The 23,870-nt window shown below is 42.5% G+C and overlaps 1 protein-coding gene across 1 annotated transcript in view; it reads left to right on the top strand.

Moving 5' to 3' along the window:
- Window positions 1-6,417: 6,417 nt before the first annotated feature.
- LOC126335167 (serine protease inhibitor 88Ea-like) overlaps window positions 6,418-23,870 on the top strand; it is a 32,750-nt gene continuing 15,297 nt past the window's right edge. The window contains exon 1 of the mRNA XM_049998147.1: window positions 6,418-6,636. The gene's annotated coding sequence lies outside the window, so the exon portion shown is untranslated. The remainder of the gene's footprint in view (window positions 6,637-23,870) is intronic.

Below are 23,870 nucleotides of genomic sequence, written 5' to 3'. Positions count from 1 at the left end.
CAACTGCTCTTCCAAGCCCTTTGCTGTCTCTGACAGAATTACAATGTCATCGGCGAACCTCAAAGATCTTATTTCTTCTCCATGGATTTTAATACCTACTCAGAATTTTTCTTTTGTTTCCTTTACTGCTTGCTCAATATACAGATTGAATAACATCGGGGATAGGCTAAACCCTGTCTCACTCCCTTCCCAACCACTGCTTCCTTTTCATGTCCCTCGACTCTTACAACTGCCATTTGGTTTCTGTGCAAATTGTAAATAGTCTTTCGCTCCCTGTATTTGACCCCTGCCACTTTCAGGATTTGAAAGAGAGTATTCCAGTCAACATTGTCAAAAGCTTTCTCTAAGTCTACAAATGCTAGAAACGTAGGCTTGTCTTTCCTTAATCTACTTTCTAAGACATAACGGCTTAAAGAACGCCTGGGAAAGAAAATTTCTGGGAAAAAGAAATGAAGAGGTAGGGCCAGAAAAACCATATTACAAAGCGTTATCAGTGGAATGAACTGTAGCAACTACACTGAAGCGCCAAAGAAACTGGAATAGGCATGCGTATTTAAACACAGAGATATGTAAACAGGCAAAATACGGTGCTGCGGTTGGCAACGCGTGTGTAAGACAAGTGTCTGGCGCATTTGTTAGATCGGTTACTGCTGCTACAATGGCAGGTTATCAACATTTAAGTGAGTTCGAACATGGTGTGTTACAGTAGGTGCACAAGCGATGGGACACAGCATCTCCGAAGTAACGATGAAGTGGGGGTTTTCCGTTACGACTATTTCACTAGAGTACCGTGAATATCAGGGATCGGGTAAAACGTCAAATCTCCGACATCGCTGCGCCCGGAAATAGATCCTGAAAGAACGGGACCAACGACGACTGAGGAGAATCGTTCAGCAGGACAGAAGAGAAATCCTTCCGAAAATTGCGGCAGATTTCAATGCTGGCCCATCAACAAGTGTCAACGTGCGAACCATTCAACGAAACATCATCGATATGGGCTTTCGGAGCCGAAGACACACTCGTGTACCCTTCATGACTGTACGACACAAAGCTTTACGCCTCGCCTGGACCCGTCACCACAGACATTGGATTGCTGATGACTGGAAACGTGTTGCCTGGTCGGAAGAATCTCGTTTCAAACTCTGTCGAGCGGATGGACGTGTACGGGTATGGAGACAACGTCATGAATTCACAGATCCTGCATGTCAGCAGGGGACTGTTCAAGCTGGTGGGGGCTGTGTAATGGTGTGGGGCGTGTGCAATTGGAGTAATATGGGACCCCTGATACGTCTAGATACGATTATGAAAGGTGACACCCACGGAAGCAACATTCCTGTCCATTGTGCATTCCGACGGACCAGGACAGTTGCAGCAGGACAATACGACACCATACACGCCCATAATTGCTACAGAATGGCTCCAGGAACACTCTTCTGAGTTTAAACACTTCCGTTGGCCACGGATCTCCCCAGACGTGCACATTACCGAGCATATCTGGGATGCCTTTGCAACGTGCTGTTCAGAAGAGATCTGCATCCCATTGTACTCTAATGGATTTATGGACAGCCCTTTAGGATTCATAGAGTTAATTTCCCCCAAAACTACTTCAGACATTAGCTGAGTCCACGCCACGTCGTGCTACGGCCTTCTACATGCTCACGGGTGCCTTACACGATAATAGACAGGTTTACTAGTTTCCTTGACTCTTCAGTGTATCTTTCCGTGTGATGGCATCACACTCTCGCAGTTTGTATGTTCCGCACTTATCACCATTTACTGCCAATAGCTTCCTTATAGGTCCTTTAAAAAACTCCTTGGAGAGCTTCACATATGTCATTGCAGACATCATCAACTGTCTTGTATGTATAACAGCTATTTTGGCGTCATGCGTCTAACTATTAGGGCAACCGGAAAGCAATGTCGTTCCTGCGCTTATAGATATTCGTTTTTCTTGTAATAGCTCATTGTGTACATCAAAGTCATACCAGAGACATTTTAAGATTGAGTGACCTGGTTAAATCTTGAATTTTTTGCAATGTATGGTGAAATGACCAGCCAAATTTCTGGCATCGTGTGTTTTTTGAGTTTCCTATAGGTAGTAACGCAACAATTGCTACTAAAAACATTTGGTGGTTTGTCCAAGTGCATTAAACGAGCCGGCCGGTGTGGCCGTGCGGTTCTAGGCGCTTCAGTCTGGAACCGCGTGACCGCTACGGTCGCAGGTTCGAATCCTGCCTCGGGCATGGATGTGTGTGATGTCCTTAGGTTAGTTAGGTTTAAGTAGTTCTAAGTTCTAGGGAACTGATGACTACAGATGTTAAGTCCCATAGTGCTCAGAGCCATTTGAACCTTTTTTTTTGCATTAGAATTTTGTAAATGCCAAAGGCAGATTTCTAAGTTCAAATGTGGTAATTTTGAACTTTCCGACTGCTATAGATTATGAAGACCAACTACTTTAGACAAGAACATATTAAGGGGGGAAGTGAAAGCAAATCCGTGTCAGACAATCGAGAAACTATCAAACCCTCTTAACCAACCTTAGTCGACCACCCAAGAACATTGGCAGCATGTTGCTAAAGACAAACTAAGCTAACGATCCACTACATGCAACTTATAACTTCAGCGGCACATTGCAGAAGAATTTCTTCATCGCTTGATCACTGGAAATGACACACGGGTGCTACGTGATACCGCTACGGTCGCAGGTTCGAATCCTACCTCGGGCACGGATGTGTGTGATGTCCTTGGATTGGTTAAGTTTAAGTAGTTCTAAGTTCTACGGAAGTGATGAACTCAGAAGTTAAGTCCCATAGTGCTCAGAGCCTTTTGAACCATTTTTGCTCTGCGATAATCCAAAACACAAAAAGCAGTGGCTGATCGCCACGAAGTAGAGCTAAGCTAGATTTACACCCCAAAAAGGCGCATTTGCGTTTTTTGTTGAGTACACACAAGTTAGTTCACTTTGAAGTGAAGTGCCGAAGCCTGGACAAATAGTGATGCAGCTACTGTGAACAATTTGATCGAGTGCATCAACCTTTAATTGAAAAGTGCCCAGCGATTGTCAACAGAAAAGGCGTTATTCTGCAGGACGAAAATGCAAGACGCACCGCGCAAGACGAACCGTGGAAAACATTAATGAACTGAGGTCGGATGTAATACCTCTCCCACCATACTCGCCCAATATTGCGCCATCGGCTATCTAATAGTTCGATGGCTGCAACATTATCTAAGTAGCAACAAAACTAGAAAACATGGTTAATGTCCAAATTGGAATCTCCAGATATTTTGCTCAAAAACCAATTGACTTTTCTTAGTTCACTTTGAAGTGAAGTGCCGAAGCCTGGACAAATAGTGATGCAGCTACTGTGAACAATTTGATCGAGTGCATCAACCTTTAATTGAAAAGTGCCCAGCGATTGTCAACAGAAAAGGCGTTATTCTGCAGGACGAAAATGCAAGACGCACCGCGCAAGACGAACCGTGGAAAACATTAATGAACTGAGGTCGGATGTAATACCTCTCCCACCATACTCGCCCAATATTGCGCCATCGGCTATCCAATAGTTCGATGGCTGCAACATTATCTAAGTAGCAACAAAACTAGAAAACATGGTTAATGTCCAAATTGGAATCTCCAGATATTTTGCTCAAAAACCAATTGACTTTTCTTGATCCGGCATTGAAAATTTGTACATTAGGTAACTTTGTATTTAATGTAAAAAAAAACATATCTTTCAAGTCTCTTTGGGGGGGGGGGGGGGGCGACGTTTATGTATAACATACACTGTTTAAAAGATGCACCACATCCACAATTTTGAAGATACGACAGTGAAATTTTGTAGCATGCTTTATGTAAAATTAACACATTTATTGTTAATTTCCTTGGATTCTTTACTTTCATAAATAATATATGTCCCTTTTCTCAGAAACTATTCAACAGATTTCTACAAAATTTTCTCTGTTTAATATCTTTTCACATAGTAAGCTTCTCTCATTACTTCTTTTGAATATATCAACTACGATAATTTTAATTATAATTCTGTAAGTATGATGTAAAAATTCATGCAAAATTCCAACCAGTTGGCCCATACCTTAGCTTACACTCAGTTCAAAATTTATCGTTTGTAGTGTTTATAGAAATGAGTGTACAGAATTTCATAATTCTAACCTTCGTATATTCAGTGGAAAAGATGCATGACTTGAAGAAACGTGATTTACAGGAAACCCTATTTAAAGTTCAACCCAACATTTTTCTCCTACGTCACCTCTTCAGAAGGCCGCATATTTGTACTTGGGGTCCTCTTTCCCTTCAAGGCTTCTCTTCTTGTTTCTTGTTTTCAGCCTTCTTTCCTTGACCAGCCATTCAACTGGCTTTTCAGCTGCAGGGAGGCGCTGTAAACCTATTTTTCTCAAGTTCTCTTGAGTGAAATTTCCTATCTTAAAGCCCATTTTCTCTAAGACATTCATCCGTTCTCGTCGTTAAATCCAACAACTGCGGTTCCGACAAGTGTATCATATGAAAATGTGATTTTAGGCCATCGTTTCCTTATGACTGAATCTAAAGACATATGTATTCTGTGTTTTGCCGTGAACACACATTTTTAGAATTTCAGGTTTGGCCAGAAACCTATAAGTGGGCTTGACAACATCCAGGATACAAATTGGAAGCCTCTGCTCTTGAATATAATTCACGGAATCATTGTTCACTGAGATAGTATTGAAGTGTTGCTATAAAAAGTGTGTGTGCCAGGAAGGTCGTGTCACGCATTTAACTGTTTTTCATAGATTTCAGATGCTATTCATTATCACTGAAGCTTTGGGAACTTACTGTCCATGAGCTTTACTATAATAAATAAAAAATAGATTGAAAACTACCATTTTCGGTCTATTTCATGAACCTTCCCTCTTTGGATTAAGTACGCTGCGTCCCGATTATTGGGACCAAAAAGCGATAACGTAGCGGTATCTCGTGTTTCCTTCTGTTTCCTCTGGTGCAAACGCTTGTTAACAGATACAGGCGAGTAGTAGTGGACATTGGTGACTTGTCTGCGGATGCACATTCGTCTGTGTTCGCTCTGGGAGTGTTGATATTTTTAAAAATACCCGGTATTTAAAAAATTAATTTATGAGCCCTAGTTATTTCGAAAATAACTATCGATATATCGACGGAAGACATATAGACGCATTGGTCAAAAAAAAAAAAAAAAGAAAAAAAATACAAGTATCGGCTGCACACTGTAAATACACTGCCAATTTTAGAGCTTTACGTTTAAGTTTAAGTCCCCCTTACAGCAAGTATTGAAAGGAAACCGATGCACGTTCACGCATGGCGATAAGCACTTTGCTAACAATGGTAACGGGAGGTAAGTGGCACAATAGGTGTCCGACAGGTCCGTCACTTGGTTTCGTCACATATCTGTTTTGTCTGAAACACTTTGCGTCGTCTACCCTGTTTTTCATTTCTGAACACGCCGGCGACCTAGCAGCTGCAGTATCAAAACTGCGTGGTGAAGTTAAACGTTGCAGTTTCTGTTGGTAGCACCGAGCGCCGATTACCTCAGTGTACCTCCTCACAAGTCCCCTTCCATCGCAAAAACCAATCTTGTCATTTAGACGTTTGTTCATCAGTTCCAGCAACTATTTTTGAAGAACTCCGATATGAAAAAATAGCACACTAGTGGCGTTTTTAACGCAACGGGTGTGCTATTTCTACACGTCGGATATGTTGTTATCCATTCACATTGCCAACTGCCAGTGCAATCGGGTTTTTTCTTTGCGCCATCTATACTTGCTTCACACAATCAAAGAGAAAGACTGGACGTGATGAAACCTCAAAAAATAGTACGAGTTCTTAACAGTGCAAGAAAAATTATGTTCTACTGCGATATCAAGAGAACAGTTTCCAATCATCATCGTCATCATCTCAGCCTTTTTCCATGTCATGTTGGGTCGGCGGAGAGCATCGAGTGCCGAAATTTTTATTTTATATTATATTTTTTTCGCAATTTTCCATGAATATTGGAAGAGAACAACTTACAATATTTATGGAAAATTGCGAAAGAAATTTCGATTTCGACAGATCGACGAAGAAAATACAGCCAGTATATATCGATATATTTTGGAGAAAATATCGATATTTTATAAACATCCCTCGTTCGACCCGGCGCGGGGAGTTTGGGGGTATACTCTGTCACGCACTTCACACACATCTGCACAATAATGAATTAGGTAAATGTACTTGGCGTGCGAATTTCCTCCTGGTGAATTGCAACTTCGCAGGTCTGCTGTAGGCGGGAACCCCTTCTTCGCTTAAGAAGATCAGACGCCGGATGGCCTCCGGCGTGGCTGCGCCGCTCTGGGCGTTCCCCAAGGGCCAAGGAGGCGCGATGAGCCGTTGCCACTGACCGGGAAGTCGGCACTCAACGCAGGCCTCGCCGCGCGCGCTGATTGGTCGGACTGAGGTGGTGGGGGGCGTTACGCAAGCGCTGGGAAGTCCTGCAGCTCTCGCGGCGGCTATGAGCAGCGCCCTCCTGCCGGCGACAGCTAGTCCAGTTCCCTCCTCTGGCAGCGACGCACCGTGTGCAGAGAACACCACCCCACAGCGACGCACCGTCTGCGCAGAACGCAACTCGACAGGTAGGTCGCAGTGACCTAGGTCACGGCGCGCATTGCGTCTATCGCTACCCGCGCCGTCCTCGCAAGCGGACAATGTGCGTGTTCTATGAGCTGCAGTCTCCCTCGTAACGAGCTGTTCTCCTTTTGCGTCGTATTCTGTGGTTCACCAACAGCAGTTCTAAGAGCAGGTACAATGCACCAGCTTTGCGGATCTGTTGTAGTATCCGTATTTCTCACCTTAACAGTAGCTATTCTGTCATTCACTGTCGGCTATTATATTGTGAACTCGCATTCGTGCTGTAGGTTCTACGGTATAGGACACGTCGTAACATCCCGGTATCTGCCCTTCCACAATAGATTGGAGGAAACCAGCAAGAAAAACTAGTAACATCAGCACCTCTTTGCCTTCGTACTATCGCGAAATCTCGAAAGTTAATCCGGTTAATATGAGCAACCGAACCGATAGTCTCAGAGATACAAATGTAAGGCCGGAAATGGCTCATAGTTGATTCTGTCCATATTGTATTTCTTTTTTCTATTTGCCTGTTTAAAGAGCGTTTTAACTCGCATGTCCGCGTCACAGTCCGATAAAAAAAATCGTGAATACAGTGTGTTTCCTTGCCCTGAACACTTCTAATAATTAGCAATACCCGCTACCAGTTACAATTTATTCGTGTGTTTCACAGTTTTCTAATCTCAGGATCGAGCAAGTGCAACAGTACGCACATTTCAACTACATAATTGTGGCACTGTATGCTAAGCGCATGTGAAAGAACATGTTAAATCGTTAACGGTCAACGTTAATGTTTTAAGAAGCCATTCCGTGTTATTCGGTATTGAAAGTCCAAGCAAGATACTAATAAATCGTGACCGTAGCGGCTACTGTAATGCCTTTTTGTTAATTTTAGCAAACAAGCACGGTCGACGAAAAAACCAATGAGGCTGTAATTGTTTCACTTGTCAAAAAAGTTTTCTTTGTACTCTTTTTCCATAAATTTGTTCTTCCTTACGTACTGCTTTTTCTAGGCTACACGATACGTTTTCTGTAACACTCATTACATATTCGTTTTCTATTTGATCTGTTCAGCAGATCGTGAAATTTGAACTTATAACTATAAAATATTTTGGGGATTAATGTCTATTTTGTCAGTAAACTATTTCATTGGAATTCCAACCATCTCTTGTGTTCCTGTCAGTATTTAGTCGTTTCGTTGTGCATTATCAGTTAAACACCAATATCTCATTTCCAAACTGTTTGCTGACGATACGTTTCGGAAACTAAGTTTCTTCGTCATAAACAACATTCGATCTGTTGTTGACTTGCATGGCCCCTGCATTTGATATCTCGATTGGATTACTGAGAGGTGTTCCACAACTACCAATAAACAATTGCGTTGGACCCATAACAAAAAAAGTGTTTGCAGTTATCAGCGTCAAACTGTCATGGTGCTTTCTGCAAGTCCTTCGGCCTACACGTGCTGAGAAGACTTTCGACTGATAGTCAGCAACTGTGACATTCCTTTCAAAGAACTGTTCACCAGCGGTTGCAGTGTAGGTCGCTAGTGCTGTCGAAACGTTGGAAAGTTTGACGAGTGTGTCTGGAGAACCGGAAGCACGCCAGCAGCATGCCATTAGCTGGGCGCGAACGTATCAATGGTTTCATAATGTGGGGACACAGCCTCTTCAGAAAATACTTATCTTCTGTGTCATTGCATTCTGTGCACGAGTGGTCCCACATGAAATAACAGTACGGCCATTATCCGTTTTGTGCGCACGGAAATTATTCTCGCTCCGGTTTACCCACAAAGCTGCATCGTGCAAGATGTCTTTTGATTACTCGGGAAAAGATGAGAGTAATTAAAATTTTGATCTGTTCGAGCATCGTTTGTCCAGTGAATGTCGTGTAAAACTCAGATGTTCTGCAATTCTTTTTAGCTAATACTCCTGGGCCGCGTTCCTTGCACATTTTGAGTAACAATCTTGCATTTACTGCCATACTCTGCAAACCATTATGAAATTTATGGCAAAGCTTATTTCCCGTTGTACCACATATTTGGGTTTCTTTTGCATATCACAGCGAATAGGAGTATGCCTAATAAAGCAACCTTGTGTTCGAAGCAGACATCAGACTGATGTCGGCCTTACGGTAATTTTTCTGGAGCGCGGGAAGAATGCCTCGCAATAATGCTAGTAATGTAGTGCAGTTTCCATGTATCCTAACTATTTGTAAATGGAGGGCTTCTGTTCGCTTCGCTCAGTACCAAGATCGTGTGATCATGTCTTAGTGTAATACTGTACACTCTTAACAGATAAGTGTTTACAGAAAGGCCGTATTATGTCGCAAGAGGACTAAGATCTTGTTTTATTATTTTGTGAACGAAGAGCGGCCCGGATCACGTTTTAGGTAATGGCTTCGGCCGAAGTAGACCATCTTCACGTTTGACAATTAAAAAAAACCTGAAAAAAGTCAAAAGTTCGGTCAAATGATTTAGCATAGGTACATTTCGAGAAACATTTGACGGCATCTCAGTTGCTGTATATAAGTTCGGGCAACATTCAAAAGCGCGCCAAATGTTTCTCTAATCAGTTTAGAGTTCAGACAAATCATGTCACAAAACATTTGGCCATTTGTTTCAGTTTTTGTGAAAGCGTGAAATACATTCTAATATCGATCAGTATTCTATTACTATTAAGCATGTAATAATCAAGAAGCATAGAGGTTCCAATTTATGGCGTCATGGGTATTTTTGAGACATTTTATTTAAACATTGATAGGAGAAGCTGTTCGTGAGTATTTCAATTTTCGCTCAAATCACAAACCTCATTTTTGCAAAACTAGGCTTCAACGCTGGTAAATGTGATTCCCCGTTTCCCATTGATTGTTTAGCTATGAAAATTCGGACTAAAATCCATTGCGTAATTTCTGATTGTGTTGCTTTCACTTCGTTGTTGTAATTGCTGTAATTTAATGATACATATGACGAGGGCGTAGTTCTGCCGAAATGGATCGTAACAGTTGCATAAAACGTAATGGTCCAGCTTGAATGTCTGAGGTTTTGACTAACTCAGCAAGCGAAGGTCGTTAAATTTTACATGCAGCGAAGCGTAGTACTTGACGTTTTTCTGCAGTCAAGGTCAGCTCCCAGGGAAAACCAGTTGCTCTCTGCGGAATGGACTGAGCGCGTGTCTCTCGGCTGCTACATGAGTTACCGTACGTAAATTATCTCCGAAAGTGGAAATGTGATTTGCGTGTGTTGTAAATCCCTGGTTATCAGAGAGGCTTAATGTTCCGTCGACTATGGGGCTCTCACTGCTAATGAGAGAGAGGGGGGGGGGGCGGAGAAAGGGGGGAGGGATCAATGATGCTCGAACAGCTAACTGAAACTTGAAAGCTGTGTGTTCGGCCCGACTCCTTCTGATTCAGAGTGTCTGTTATCATATGGCCACAGCTGTGTATTGCTCCGGTTTCGATCTTGGTTACTTCTTGGGGAAAAAAAGAAGGGGATGCGTTAGTTTTTTGCACGATTGACGAAAGTATTTGTGTACATATTTTCCATATGTAGAGAGAAAACATGCCATTTGGACAGCTTCGTTACATTATTTTCGCAGGATAGGCTGAAATTTGCATTATATTGCGAGATTTGTAAGTTGTATAATATGCATGTGTTACGTGATGGGAATGGTATGATGGATTGTTTCCGCAGAGCAGTGGAACGCTACTTGGGCACCTGGCTGAGTAGGGAAGAGACGTGTATACTGTCTTTTCTTTCTCCTTCCAAGTCTACCTTTCCTTCGCCAAGGCCGTGGGCGGATCCTCCAACATCTTCACGCGTCTCAAGGGGCCCTAGAAGTCGAAGGCACATTGAATTACAATCGCCCTTCCTTGTTTACATTCTTGTCTTCTGGTTGCTGAAGTTTGATCCAAGTTTGCCGTAGCGATTAATATGCGAGCGTTACGTAGGTGTCTGCAAATTGTTCGTTCAATGAGTGTTCCCTGGACTCGGGGTCTTGGACTATTTGAATATAGACATTTGCACGCATTATTTCTACGAATCTGAACAAATTCCTCAGTTAAATCGTTACATTGCTACATCGTTATAACAATGGGAGAGTAGTTCAATAAATAACGGCCCACAATTTTTTTTCTCAGAACATACTTATTCTTAACAGTTTGAATTTGATGACAACATCAGTCAACATTTTTTTTTTTTAACATGTAATATTTTTCAACGTGGTCTCCATCACGTTCCATGGCCATGCGCCAGCGTTGCCGTCTGTCGGAATTGTTCGGAACTTCACATATCCAGAAGAAACCTCAAACTTGGAGCACCTAAAAGGACACTGCCATGTATCTGTTTAAAACGGGGCATTGTTTATTCAAGAGAAGAAGACGTCTTTAGGGATCGAGTTCTGGGACGGAACATTTCAGGGATGGGGAAAGAAATCTGGTCATGTCCTTTCAAACGAACCATCCCGGCATTCACCGGAAGCCATTTAGGAAAATAACGGTAAACCTAAATCTGGATGGTCGAACGCGGATTTGAACTGACGGCCTCTCGAGTGCGCCACCTCCTCGATATTTATTGGGCGACCCTCGTAAAAACCCAATGCGTCTCAAGATTTGGCCGGCCAGTGTGACCGAGCAGTTCTAGGCGCTTCAGTCTGGAACCGCGCGACCGCCACGGTCGCAGGTCCTGTCTCTGTCATGGATGTGTGTGATGTCCTTAGGTTGGTTAGGTTTAAATAGTTCTAAGTTCTAGGGGACTGATGACCTAAGATGTTAAGCCCCATAGTGCTCAGAGCCATTGGAACCATTTTTTTAAAAGATTTTTCCTCGTTATCAGGTGCGCAGAATATATAACAATTGCATATGCTCTAAAAGTAAAGCTGAAGCTTGACCCATGCATTGTTGTATAGCGCCATTAAATAGGTCGAGGAAATATAATTCTGTATGCCAAACGCCTAATAAGGTCTCATTGAAAGGGCTCAGCATTTCAGTGGAAATATGTACACCCTGTCAGTTCTATGCAAGCTACCATACGTGTGTGGCGCAGGTCACAGGGTGTACCACAATTTATTGTTGTGGAACAACAACTCATTTCAAAACACTGGTTGCAGTTTGTGACCAAATCAACTACTGTGTTTTAACAGTAGCACTGTGCATCGGCCAGAATGAATAAGATAAATTTCTCCACCTTTACATACCATTTGCGGGTGATGCGCGAAAGGCCCGTTGTCGATATCCCCAAGTATATGCAAGAATTTCTCTGATTTTTGCTTTGTGGCCGTATGTTTCACGAATGACACGTTTCTTGAATAATTGTTAAGTGGGCTTTTGGAATTTTGTGGCTAAGGCTTTTCAAGAAGCAGAAGCTCTTTATTTGTGGCATATTCCCACTGGAGATTGTTGAGTATCGACATTTTAATGTATGACCGTAATTAGTACTTGACAATTGAACTGATTTAACGCATTCACGCTAAGCCTTCCTCGCGCGCACTGGCTAATCCCCGTTCACTAACACGAAACGTATCTCATACTAGGTTACGTTGTTCTAACTTCGGTCACCACGAACTGTCCAAGTGACCTATTTCTGTGGTAGAAGGAAAGCAAAGGCGATTACACACACCAAATAATGTTCTTTTGTGCAGAAGATGCGGTACTCTTCGGACTGGTGGTCTCTCACTGACTCTGACTTCGGTCAACATAACGTCGGGCCTCGAGGCCACTAATGCCATACAATAATTTGATTTGTTGAGGATAATAATGTTTAACTACTTCAATTTAGTTCCGCACAATACGCAACCAGCTATTCATTTTTATGTCCAAACGAACTTCAGCACATTTGTGCCATTAACATTATGTTCTTTTATTCAGGTCTCCTTATGTAGGTCTTGTAGAACCATTGTTGTATTACATAGCTCGCCATAGGTACTTTGTTTTACTTCTCTCACCTTCTTCATCATCTGTTGTAGGAATACACACGCAGAACTCCAGTAGTGCCATACTTACATGCAATAACGTCAAACTTACACAAAATATGTTGTTTTGCTGTGTGTTTGGTCCATGTTGGTATTCAGCTGCTTCCACCGAAAGCCGAGCACACTGCTGCAAAAAAATGAAAAAGTGTTTTGTGAGCTTCGAAGTTGTAACGTGCAAATGTGGTTCACCAAAAAGAAAATTACCAGGGTTCCGTAAGATCTCCTAGAAGACCTTACTATGCCAAGCTATACAGGGCGTCCCAAGAGGAATGGACAGTATTTAGGGATATGACAGGAACAATGACTCGAAGGAAAAAAAATCTACTTAAACCTGGACTCTAAAACGCACGCCTCATGAGCATTGGGCACTTTTTCAGCTTCTATACTGTCAAACAAATCTCTTCTACCTCAAGCTCTTTGCTTTCCATAATTTGGGAGGTGGTAGTATGGGCCAAAACATGAAGAAATTGTCTAGTAAACATGATCTCTAAAATGCACACTTTTTGAGCAGAAGAGATGTTTCACATTAGTGAAGATGAACAAGTGCTCAAAGCTCTTAAGAAATGCACTTTACAGCTCATGTTCATTGGACATTTTCTCTTGCTTTGATCCATGGTATCACCTCTTCCATGCTTACCATCCTTTTTTGCTTCGAAAGATCGTTCCTGTCGTATCCCTGAATATTGACCTCTCCTCCTGGGACACCCTATACTGCAATCAAAAAATAATTCTAGCACCCGAGATTCACAATAATAAGACCTGAATAAAAGTGCTGGTAACCAGTTCTGATGTGCTGAAACAGGTTTGGACTTAAAAATGAATACTTGTTTGCATAATAGGTCCTGAATCCCCATCTTTTAATCCACAAACGCAGCCGCTGTTAGCGCTTCAAAAGCAAAGGATTGTGAGTAATCTTTAAGTCAATCATTACTTTAAGCAGTTAAGATGCTGATTCTCTGTACTTCAGGTATTGTCAGATGCGAGTAAAATTATCACTTGGCTTTCCGATACGCTATCTGGAATCAGCTATTTGCATCGAAAGGTCGCTGTGAATCCAAACCGGTTTGCCAGAAGCGATATTACATCGATGTATAGGACGCGCTGCTTCCAAGGCCCGCTTGCGGTAGGCTCATCAAAGTTCGCCGGGGTGAATCTGCAGGGTATAAGGCGACGCCGACCGGGCGACCTTACAACACCTGCCTGCCATCTGGCGGCCGCGCTACGGAAGCTTCTGTCCCGCCAGGCACGTGCTGGAACTCAGGCATTCGCACGATGCACTCACGTGAAATTCCACTGAGCTTTCTGTAGTACGACAAAAATAAAAATTAGACAACACCGCGCCGTTGTTTAACCAGCTCGCCACCTGGACAGTGAGGTTATCACGCAACGCCCATTTGACAAAAAGTCGGAACATAGTAACATAATTAAAAAGAGGAACTTAAAATGGTAATACAGTTTATTGACGAGAAGAATCGTAGCAGAAAGTCGTATGGTAAACGTTCCACACTGCACAGAACTAGAAGAATGGGAAGTGTCCAGACATTTCAGTACGTCAACATTTGTTTGCGGAGCAAATAAAAATAGTGTATTAAACAATATTTAGAGGGCAGTACAGATCGCATCGCCTCTTTACTGTATTTAGGCATAGTGTAGGCCATTTTTTTCAGATATTGTAAGAACACAATAACCTTTTTTTGCAGAAGTGGCGAGAATTGTCTAACTTCTGATGCTAACAGATGCATGCCCAGTCGTCACCACTATTTTAGAACTCCATACTCGGTACAGTCAACCGATCATTGAGGTTACTGACCCGACCGCAAGGTGATTGGCGGCTGATTTACATGCTGGCATGTGACATTCTCCCATCACGCGTAAAATAAGCTGAAAATGGAGACCAGGCACAATGTATGTCGCATCAGTTTCTATATCACTGCAAACTTAACGCCCAGCACTGCCAAAAGTCTGAGGTTCAGATTTGTCTTCTTTTAACTATCCGATATACCACACCCGTTTTCTATAGCTATTGGGTTGTCGATTCCTTAGTCTCGTTCTACAAGGCAGTTTAATGTTAATAGTTTTCCACGGTCCTCATTTCTCGTCAGTTTCAATCATACCAGCAGTTTCGTTTCGTATTTCGTCTGCACTTATTAAGGTTGTGCACTTTAGAAAATGATTAGGCTATTTGTTTAATGAAGCGCATCCCTAGTCCGTCAGATCGTACATATGCATGCGCGCCGATTACGCAAGCTGAGTTCAGTTAAAGCTAATGGAAGGCTTCGATTTATTGGAAAGATTCAGGAAAACTAGCAGTTCATATACGAAATGCGCAGCTTGCAAAATGCTTGTATGGAATCAAGATTGGCTTGCTGTCATTAATGATGCACGAGTAGTTCACCTACGCACTATTGTTGTCTGTTGCATGTGCTTCACGTTTTACGTTTCATTTCTTACAAGTATTTTCATAGCTATTAAAATTTCACAATCACAAATTTTGAGGACTATCTGTATGGGGCTAGGAGAAATTATTTTATTGTTCGTAGCCCGATTTAAAAAATTCATTTTTATTTATATAATTTTCCTTTTTCGGTGACTGTGAAGAGCGTGTTAAGTGCACATTTCGGTGTTTCGAGAGCTTTCCTTGTATCATTTTTGGTGATATCTATTGGCTGCAGGATGGAACAGCAACAGAAGTGACTACGTGGCGTTATTTTGGGGCACTACACTCTGCTGTAAGATCTTTTGTGTCAGTTTCAGTAATGCGGACTGGAGATCACGTAAATAATCGTCCTCTTCAACATGTATGCTGAGGATAGTAGTGGTTCAAATGGCTCTGAGCACTATGGGACTCAACTTCTGAGGTCATTAGTCCCCTAGAACTTAGAACTACTTAAACCTAACTAACCTAAGGACATCACACACATCCATGCCCGAGGCAGGATTCGAACCTGCGACCGTAGCGGTCTCGCGGTTCCAGACTGCAGCGCCTAGAACCGCTCGAAGGATAGTAGTGTTTTTAACGATAAACATCACAACTTCTGCAGTGCAGAATCAAATGCTCATTTGTTTCTGGTTCTTTGCGAAAATTATGATTAGTTTTCTGATCATAGTTTTCACATACAGGCACAGCTCAGTACACCATTATTGAACCTGACGAACAAATTGCAGAACGACAAAAATTTCTGTTCTACGCACATTGCCACACCGCCTTCAATCTTTTCAATAATGTGCATTCTCTGCTGTGTAGCAGTCTTGCAGCCTCTGAGCGTCTCTAAAGGTACCCTGCACATAAGGTTGCTTTAGTGCATGGTTATTGCTTTTTTTAAATGACGAAGCGATTTCACAGATTTGCTGTAGCTACATTATATGACATATTATCATACAGCTTTGCACACACATAGAAAAACTCTAAAAGTTGTATTTGACATATTACAAGTGCTCAATATGTGGCGCCCTATGATTCTGCAGATATCAGTTTCCTCCCACGTTCGGCGCAGCATGTCCCCATCAATCTGTTCAAAAATATAAGCTCGCAGTTCTGGTATGTTTGTTGGTAGAGGAGGTGTAAACATTGAATCTTTCACGTAACCCTACACAAAAGACCATATCGGGTTAGGTCGGAAGTGCATGGAAGCCATGGCGTAAATTGCTGATCATCAACTCGACCAAGAACGATCCAGCGGTTTCTCAATTTCCTGGTTGAGAATTCACGAACATCATGATGGAACTGGGGTAGATCTCTATACTGTTGGTAGATGAAATCCACATGGTCGGTCTCCAGTTGTGGCACTAGCCAATTTTCCAGCATGTCCAGATACACGGTCATTTCACTGAAGAAAAAGGGGTTGTCAACTGTAATCCGTGAGACTACACAGAACACATAATTCTTGGTGAATTTCGAATGTGCTGCACGGTAGCGTGAGGAGTCTCTGTCCGCAGATTTGTACATTGTGCCTGTTCACTGTTTCATTCAGAAAAAAAATTGTTGCTTGATCACTGAGTATGAGTTTCTCACAAAACCCATCTCCTCTTCCATCAGCTGTTGCAACAGTGTAGAAAATTCAAAGTGTCTGACTTTGGTTCAAATGGCTCGGAGCATTAAGGGACTTAACATCTGAGGTCATCAGTCCCCTAGAACGTAGAACTACTTTAACCTAACTAACCTAAGGACATCACACACATCCATGCCCGAGGCAGGATTCGAACCTGCGACCGTAGCAGCAGCGCGGTTCCGGACTGAAGCCCCTAGAACAGCTCGGCCACACTGGCCGGCTGTCTGATTTTATCATCGGGAGCCAGGACTTGTAGCAATAATTGTAAGCAGCAGGACTTCAGCTTCAGTCGTTTCCTGAAGTCCTTGCAAACAGTCAGTTGTGGTACGTTAAGCTCTCTGCTTGCTCTGTTCATCGACTTCTGTGGACTACGTGCGAAACTCGCCCCAACCCGCGGTCAACCGTTTGTTTACTCACTGCAAGCCGGACCCGTTGATTTCTCCTTACCAGCCACCATGAACTTTAAGCTCTGCATGCTATCGCCGAATAGAATTGGCAGTGTGTGGATCTTATCGGACATCTCTCTGAAGCGTCGATGGGCTGTTAGCGGCAGACTGTTGGGAACGCGTTTCAAACACAACTTAATGGTTTCTCGGCGCCTGTCGTCATCCTTCCAAACTGGTCACTGCTGCGCTCTCGTGACAGAAACCTGAAGTTTGGCTGCAACAATACAAATATTTTTTGAGTTTTTCTATGTGAGTGTTGAGTTTTGAGGCAATGTGTCAACTATACAGCTACAATGAATTTATGAAATCGCTTCGATGTATATCTATACGTGTGTGGTGACGCATAAAGCGGCGCTTCTCTTTATAACAATTGCCGGTCGCTTCCGCGTTGCTGAATAGCGCGAGCGTGAGTCACGGTCATGAACCAACTCAGCTCACAATCCAACTGAAGGTGCGCCTACTCGGAATTCTGCACAAATAGTGGGGTGAAAAACAAACGCTGTTTGACTCACGCGTCACTGTCTTTATTACGGCTCCTTTCCTGATATGCGAGGCAGGGTAAGAAGCATAGCACGTACGAGGTGTGGCGTAAAACTGTTTAATATCACGGGGCGTTATTTCCAGTGTTTGTTTTCTTACGTACACCTTGAATACCATGCTAATGGGGCTTCGCAGTTATGACTCAAAGACTTTCCTGGGGATTTTTACGGTGTTTTACAGAGAATTCTCATTTGTATGATGAGCTTTTCTGTTTACTGGTTTCCGGTTGAGCTCCATCGAAACCATATTTTCGAAGGCGCATTGAATCACGTCGTTGTAATGTAAACTAGCACTTTCAAACTTCATTCCAAGGTTCGTCAGTTTAATATTTTGATAGGAAGATATGAAACACTGATCACTTTTTTTTTTCTTTTGAACGTTGGAACAATTAAAAATGTGTGTTCCTTACCTCTAACTTGTTCTCGAATTGAAACTTTCTTTGTTGCAGAGTTCAGATTTGGCGCACTCGACTGCATGTCTGGTGACTAAGTCCCGTGAGCATTCAACTGCCTACATCCGAATCCTATTTTTATTCACATCTCACTGGCACCCTTTACTTAATTGAACTGTGTACGTGACTGCTCTGAAAATGTAGTGCAGTTATATGTCTGTGTTATTGGTAATACGCTGGAAGCAATCGTAGATAGTATAACCAACAGCCATGTATTGAATGAATAATCACGTTAGTAGGAAAGTTTCAGACGATTTGAGGTACGTGATGATCAATTAAAACGAGTTCGATAGCTCGGGATTCGAATCAGTAAACCATCTGTTGTGGCAGATTTATCGGACTTAAAGCATTCAAACTATAACTCTCTAGTAACATGTGCTCATACAGTGGCTTTTGACACTGGTATGCAGTTTGATAATGTCGGATTGACATGTGTTAGCGGAGGATGAAATGTGTGGTCATTTACAGAAAATTAAATTCATTTCCATGTCGGGAATCGAACCTGGGCCCGCTGGGTGAAACCCAGCTGTCCTAGCCACTTTTTTTGACCCGAGAGAAGGGTCGGGAGCAAAGAAGACAGGGGACATCTTCCCATTCCCGCTCTCCCAGAGCCAAGGAAGGAAAGGGGTCTGCCAAGATCAAGAGAGCTTTAGTTGATCAAATTCATTTATTTACTTACAAGTATAGATATATTTCATTTATTATTTATTTTTATATTTTTAGTTTTTAAAATATTTTTGACTAGATCCGCCACCAAAAGCTTCTGAGTCGTCTAGACCGCATGGGAGTCTGAGAATTCACTTCCGAATTTCGAAATCTGTAGTTGGAGCTCACGTGACAAGAAAGTTAAATGATTTTTCTGCTTTTAAAAGCGTGAAACAATAACTTTTGTAAATTCTTTAGGAGTAAAGGAGACCACACACCGAAAAGCAGAAGCGTTGAATCGTCGACAGGCGCACACAAGAAAGAAAGCAAACTTGCTTGCTTTCGAAGAAATCATTTTTTAACCTGTGTGTGTGTGTGTGTGTGTGTGTGTGTGTGTGTGCGGGCTCGCCTATGTGTGTGTGTACTCTAGCTCGGAAAACCATTACTGCGAAAGCTAAGCAAGTTTGCTTTCTTTTCTCTGTGTGCCGTCAACAACTCAACGCTTTTGATTTTCAATGAGTGGTCTCCGTTACAGCTCAAGTATTTTCATTCTGCCAGAACTTTCTTTAAAAACGTTAACCTTTGTTATGTGTATGTCCCATTTCTGAGTGAATTATTTCCGTGTTTCAGTTAAAAATAATCACAAGTCTCATGACAGTGACGTAAGTCCCGTTTGCATTGTTATTTCTCGTCTACTACATCTACATCCATACTCCGCAAACCACTGTGTAGTGCACGGCAGAGGTTACTCCCCACTATACCACTTATTAGGCCTTCTTCCCGTTCCATTCATACACGGCGCGTTGGAAGAGCGACTTTTTAAATGGTCCTGGCTGGTGGTAATCAAACTGCTCTTATATCCATCCTGTATAGGATTAGATCGTGGGAGAGTGCACTTGGCCAGTTTTGAACAATAATAATCACGGTTGCATCATAGTCTGCCCTGTAAATAAAGCTTTTCTCACGAATGAAGTGAGAAGGGCCACCGTGTCTATGTATTGTGTTATTGTAAATAGGTATCTCTCCTGGGGAAAGTGTTTATTTACCTGCCCTAAAAAAAGAGCAATTTGTGTGAAACTGACATCTAGACACTTGGAACGAACTGCTCTCACTATCGCTAGAAAGTTGCGTATTCCACTTAGTTGAAGCACACATAAGCAATGTGTAAGTGCGGCGCTTACTGCTGTGAGTGGCCACGTGGTTTGAGGCGCGATGCCACGGACTGCGCGGCCCCACTCGCTGGAGGTTCGAGTTCTCCCTCGAGCATGGGTGTATGTGTTGTTCTTAACATAAGTTCGTTTAAGTATGTGCAAGTCTAGGGACCGATGACCTCAGCAGTTTGGTCCCTTAGGAATACACACACATCTGAACTTTCCCGTCCTTAGTTGCAAACATTTTAATTCTACTCATCATGTGTTCATATTCTGCATTATGTGAACAGACGTCCTAAGTCCCTTGCTTCACACGTATCAGCAATAGCAACTGTGACATTTAATAATCTCCTACTTGCGATCGTCGCGGTCAGTCCATCGTGTTCTTTCTTTAAAAAGTTCATTCAGGGCTTTCTACCGAAAGAGAGCAGGCGGGGGGGATCTAAAAGTACTGTGCCGGATGTTCGTGAAGTACATGTTCATCATTACTTCATTTCTTTATGGTTAAATGTATTTCAGAAAAATCTTTATTTTAATATATGTCAGATACTGACAAGTTAATCTGGCCTCGTCATTCATCTACATGATACTGTAGATGAATGACGAGGCCAGATTAACTTGTTAGTATCTGATAGCAGTATTCAACTATTTACAAGCTGTCTGAGCTAGTTTTTAGGTTTTCGAGAAAGAAGTGCAGCATATATCTGTGCAGAGGACTTGTATTCATGTGGAAAGTTTTCAGATACTCGTCCAGTCATACTACTTCTAGAGCGTAAGCCTGATTCTTTTAGAGATAAAGGCATTCGTCAGTCGCTGATAATCCCGATGCAGAGGACGTGAGTGACCGCAGAAATTCATCCAAGAAGGGAGAAAATTGTAACACGGCTATTTTTTATAACTTGTTTTGTGAGTTTGAGAACTTAAGTAACCTAAAATCTAAATTTGACAGGAATTGCACAAAACCTGTTGAATCTCAAACGATTGATAAACATTCACGCAGTGATTATAGGTAGATTACTATGGTGCTTAAATGGTTAGCTTATTTCACTGTTACTTATTTTTATAGTATTAATATGAATATGTATGCTTCCATTTTTTATCCAACGATCTGAAATTTCATCTTCATAAAGATTAGATTCAGGATATTCAACGAGATTTTCATAGCAAATATTTCTTCATAAAATATTTGTGTTAAGTTTTGACTGAAAATGTAAAATATCTGAACTAGAAAGGTGGCAGAATGGTTGGGTAAACCCTTGCTGAATAGCAACAAAAGCAGTCAAGAACAATGCCAAATTAACACTCATGAAAGCGGAGAAACAAATAGTTTTCAAAAAATCCAAGCATTTCTTGTAGCGCTCGCCAGTACCAAATCTGCGATTTTCTCTAATTACTGGTAGATATAAGCAAGAATTTCGTTAATACATATAAAATCTGTACGCCCAGATTTCAGGAGGGGGCCAATGTCCTCACCCTCCCCACCCTCCACCCCCGCCCCTCTCTTTTGCGGGCGATTATGCTAGAGGGTATGTTAAATCTGTTTAGTATGCTATTAAACACTTTTATATGCCTTACTTCTTGCAGTAGGACCCTGCGCAGTAAAACGGTATTGTGTACAAGCCATAACTTCCATTTAAATATCTTCCCTTTTTTATGTTAATGTAATTTTCCTTGTGGCGATAAGATGTCTCGAAACAATGTAAGAAACTTCTTCGCCTCTCTAGCGCCTCCGTGAAAAATAATTTCCACTGCACATAATTAAGAACGCACAAGAAGTACGCTGGTTTCAGCATCAATCTGTATCCTCTGTTCTAAATGACTCTGAGCACTATGGGACTTAACTTCTGAGGTCATCAGTCCCCTATTTAAACCTAACTAACCTAAGGACATCACACACATCCAAGCCCGAGACAGGATTCGAACCTGCGACTGTAGCGGTCGCGGTCGCACGGTTCCAGACTGTAGCGCCTAGAACCGCTCGACAACCTCGGCCGGCTTGTATTCTCTGTTCTATAAGTCTTTTTGTAATAACTTACGTAACGAAATTTCAATTAAAAATTTGTTTTCGGTCGTCCGACAGTGCGCCGAATTGAAGGGGATGAGTTCTACAAATGCATAGAAGTTATCGGGAAAGACTTCGCTCTTATATTTGCAGATGTAAAGTAATCAGCGCTTCATTTTGCCTTGATCTGTTAGTATTTTAAGGAAGGGGGAATGATGTGATAATACTTCTTGATCGCCGTCCGCTCCCAGCAAGTGCGCAGATGCGGTGGGAAAAGGGTTACTGTTCAAACCGTGCGTTGAAATCACCAGTGTTTTTCACATGTTGTAGGTTAACTGATCACTTTCCAGAGGGTCAAGGGTAAGGATGTTTTCGGTTTGTGTGTTTTTCCCCAACTTGAGTTGTGTTGTTTGCAGACATATTGTGCTCAGCTGTTGTACTTTTTCGCTCAACCGTCGACAGCACGGCAGCAACATGAAGCGCGAGACAGAAAGTGAAATCAGCTAGCGTGACGCATTTGCAGGTGGAGTTGGCTCGTTAGTTGTGTAAGCAGCCACGCTGCCAAAACCAGCAGTCGCTGTACCCCGTGGTGCGTAGGCACCCTGCGACCTAGTTGACTGGAGCGTGGCCAGCGCGTGACGTCATCGCTACGTCACGGCCGCTTTCTCCGGAATGTCAAACAGGCGCGCCTGCCGACGCTTCGGCGCCAGCAGCTGCAGCCCACGGTGCTCCTTCTTCTGTTTTTTGACTGTCGCACCCTTAGCTACGGCTACAGCACACACGCTGACGTCTTGAACACGACGTCCCTTGGTAGGTGAAAGATAATGTCAGGCACGGCTGCGTATAATATGACGTCACTCGCAAAATTTACTGTATTCTGTCTCCCCCTCTACCTACTTTCTGCAACTGCACCTACACTACACTAATCAAAATAAGGTACTTGGTAGAGAAGGCATTAACCATCCCGCAGCTGCATGTACTGTTCTGAATGATTTTAATATATTCCTCTCTGACAGAGAAAGACGTCTGGAATTTATTTCTGTATTAGGTTTCCCTCCAAGAGTATCAACTTGAGGATCCTATGGCATTTCTCTGACTCACGGGAATTACACACACGTGACTGTTTGCGATGTTCGTTCATACAGTGCACCCCCTTGCGCCCAATTTGTAACGGATTCCATATACTCCAGGTGTATTACGGTACACAAACATTTTAACCACCCTGTTTCGCAAACTACTTTTTTTTTACCCGCGGCTAGACATGGAGCCTACTCCATTTTATATCCTCGCAGGTGTCTTTAGGCCAGGACTATGCATTCGCTCCGCCAGACAGTGTTTGAGGAAGAGCATTTGTGTAAATTGGTTTAGGCAAACAAAAAACATAAAGGAGCCTGGCTGATTAAGGATCTGAACCGCTATGCTCCCGATGGAGAGCTCGATGTCTTAGCCACGCAGTCAACTCGCTCAGTGCGGGGATGTATTCCTTTGAGCGACTGTTAAAAGTTGATACTCCTAGTATACTTTTTCTAGCTGTCCTTTCTTCAACAATCGCTCCTTATGGAAGGGCTCTGAGGTGCTCCATTTTGTTTCAGCTACGTCGGACCGGTTAGTGGATGGATGCAGTGATAGTGTCTAGTGAGCAAGTGAGACTACTTGCTACAGCCCCAAAAAAGCAAAACGACAGAGACCATTTTTTCATTCGGTATATTGGATGACGCCTCCCATTAACTGTGAATAAAAGCAAGGAAATTCCCTAATATACGGTAAACTTCGGGACATCTTGACATCGTTAAGATATTTTGGAGTAATGATAAAGGGCGACATGAAATGTGATGTACGTGTAAAATCATCTGTAAGGAAGCCGAATGGTGACCATTTTGTTGGAAGGTTTCGAGAAAACCTGGCATTTCCAACCGGAAAGGAAGACGCTGGTACGAGTTACTCTGAGTGCTGCTTCAGCGTTCGGAGTTCTTATCGAGTAGGTGCGGCGGG

The sequence above is a fragment of the Schistocerca gregaria genome, chromosome 2 (genome assembly GCF_023897955.1).
Source record: "Schistocerca gregaria isolate iqSchGreg1 chromosome 2, iqSchGreg1.2, whole genome shotgun sequence".
NCBI lineage: Eukaryota > Metazoa > Arthropoda > Insecta > Orthoptera > Acrididae > Schistocerca > Schistocerca gregaria.
Note: the sequence above shows the minus strand (reverse complement) of the source record. Positions and strands in the feature narration are given on the sequence as shown.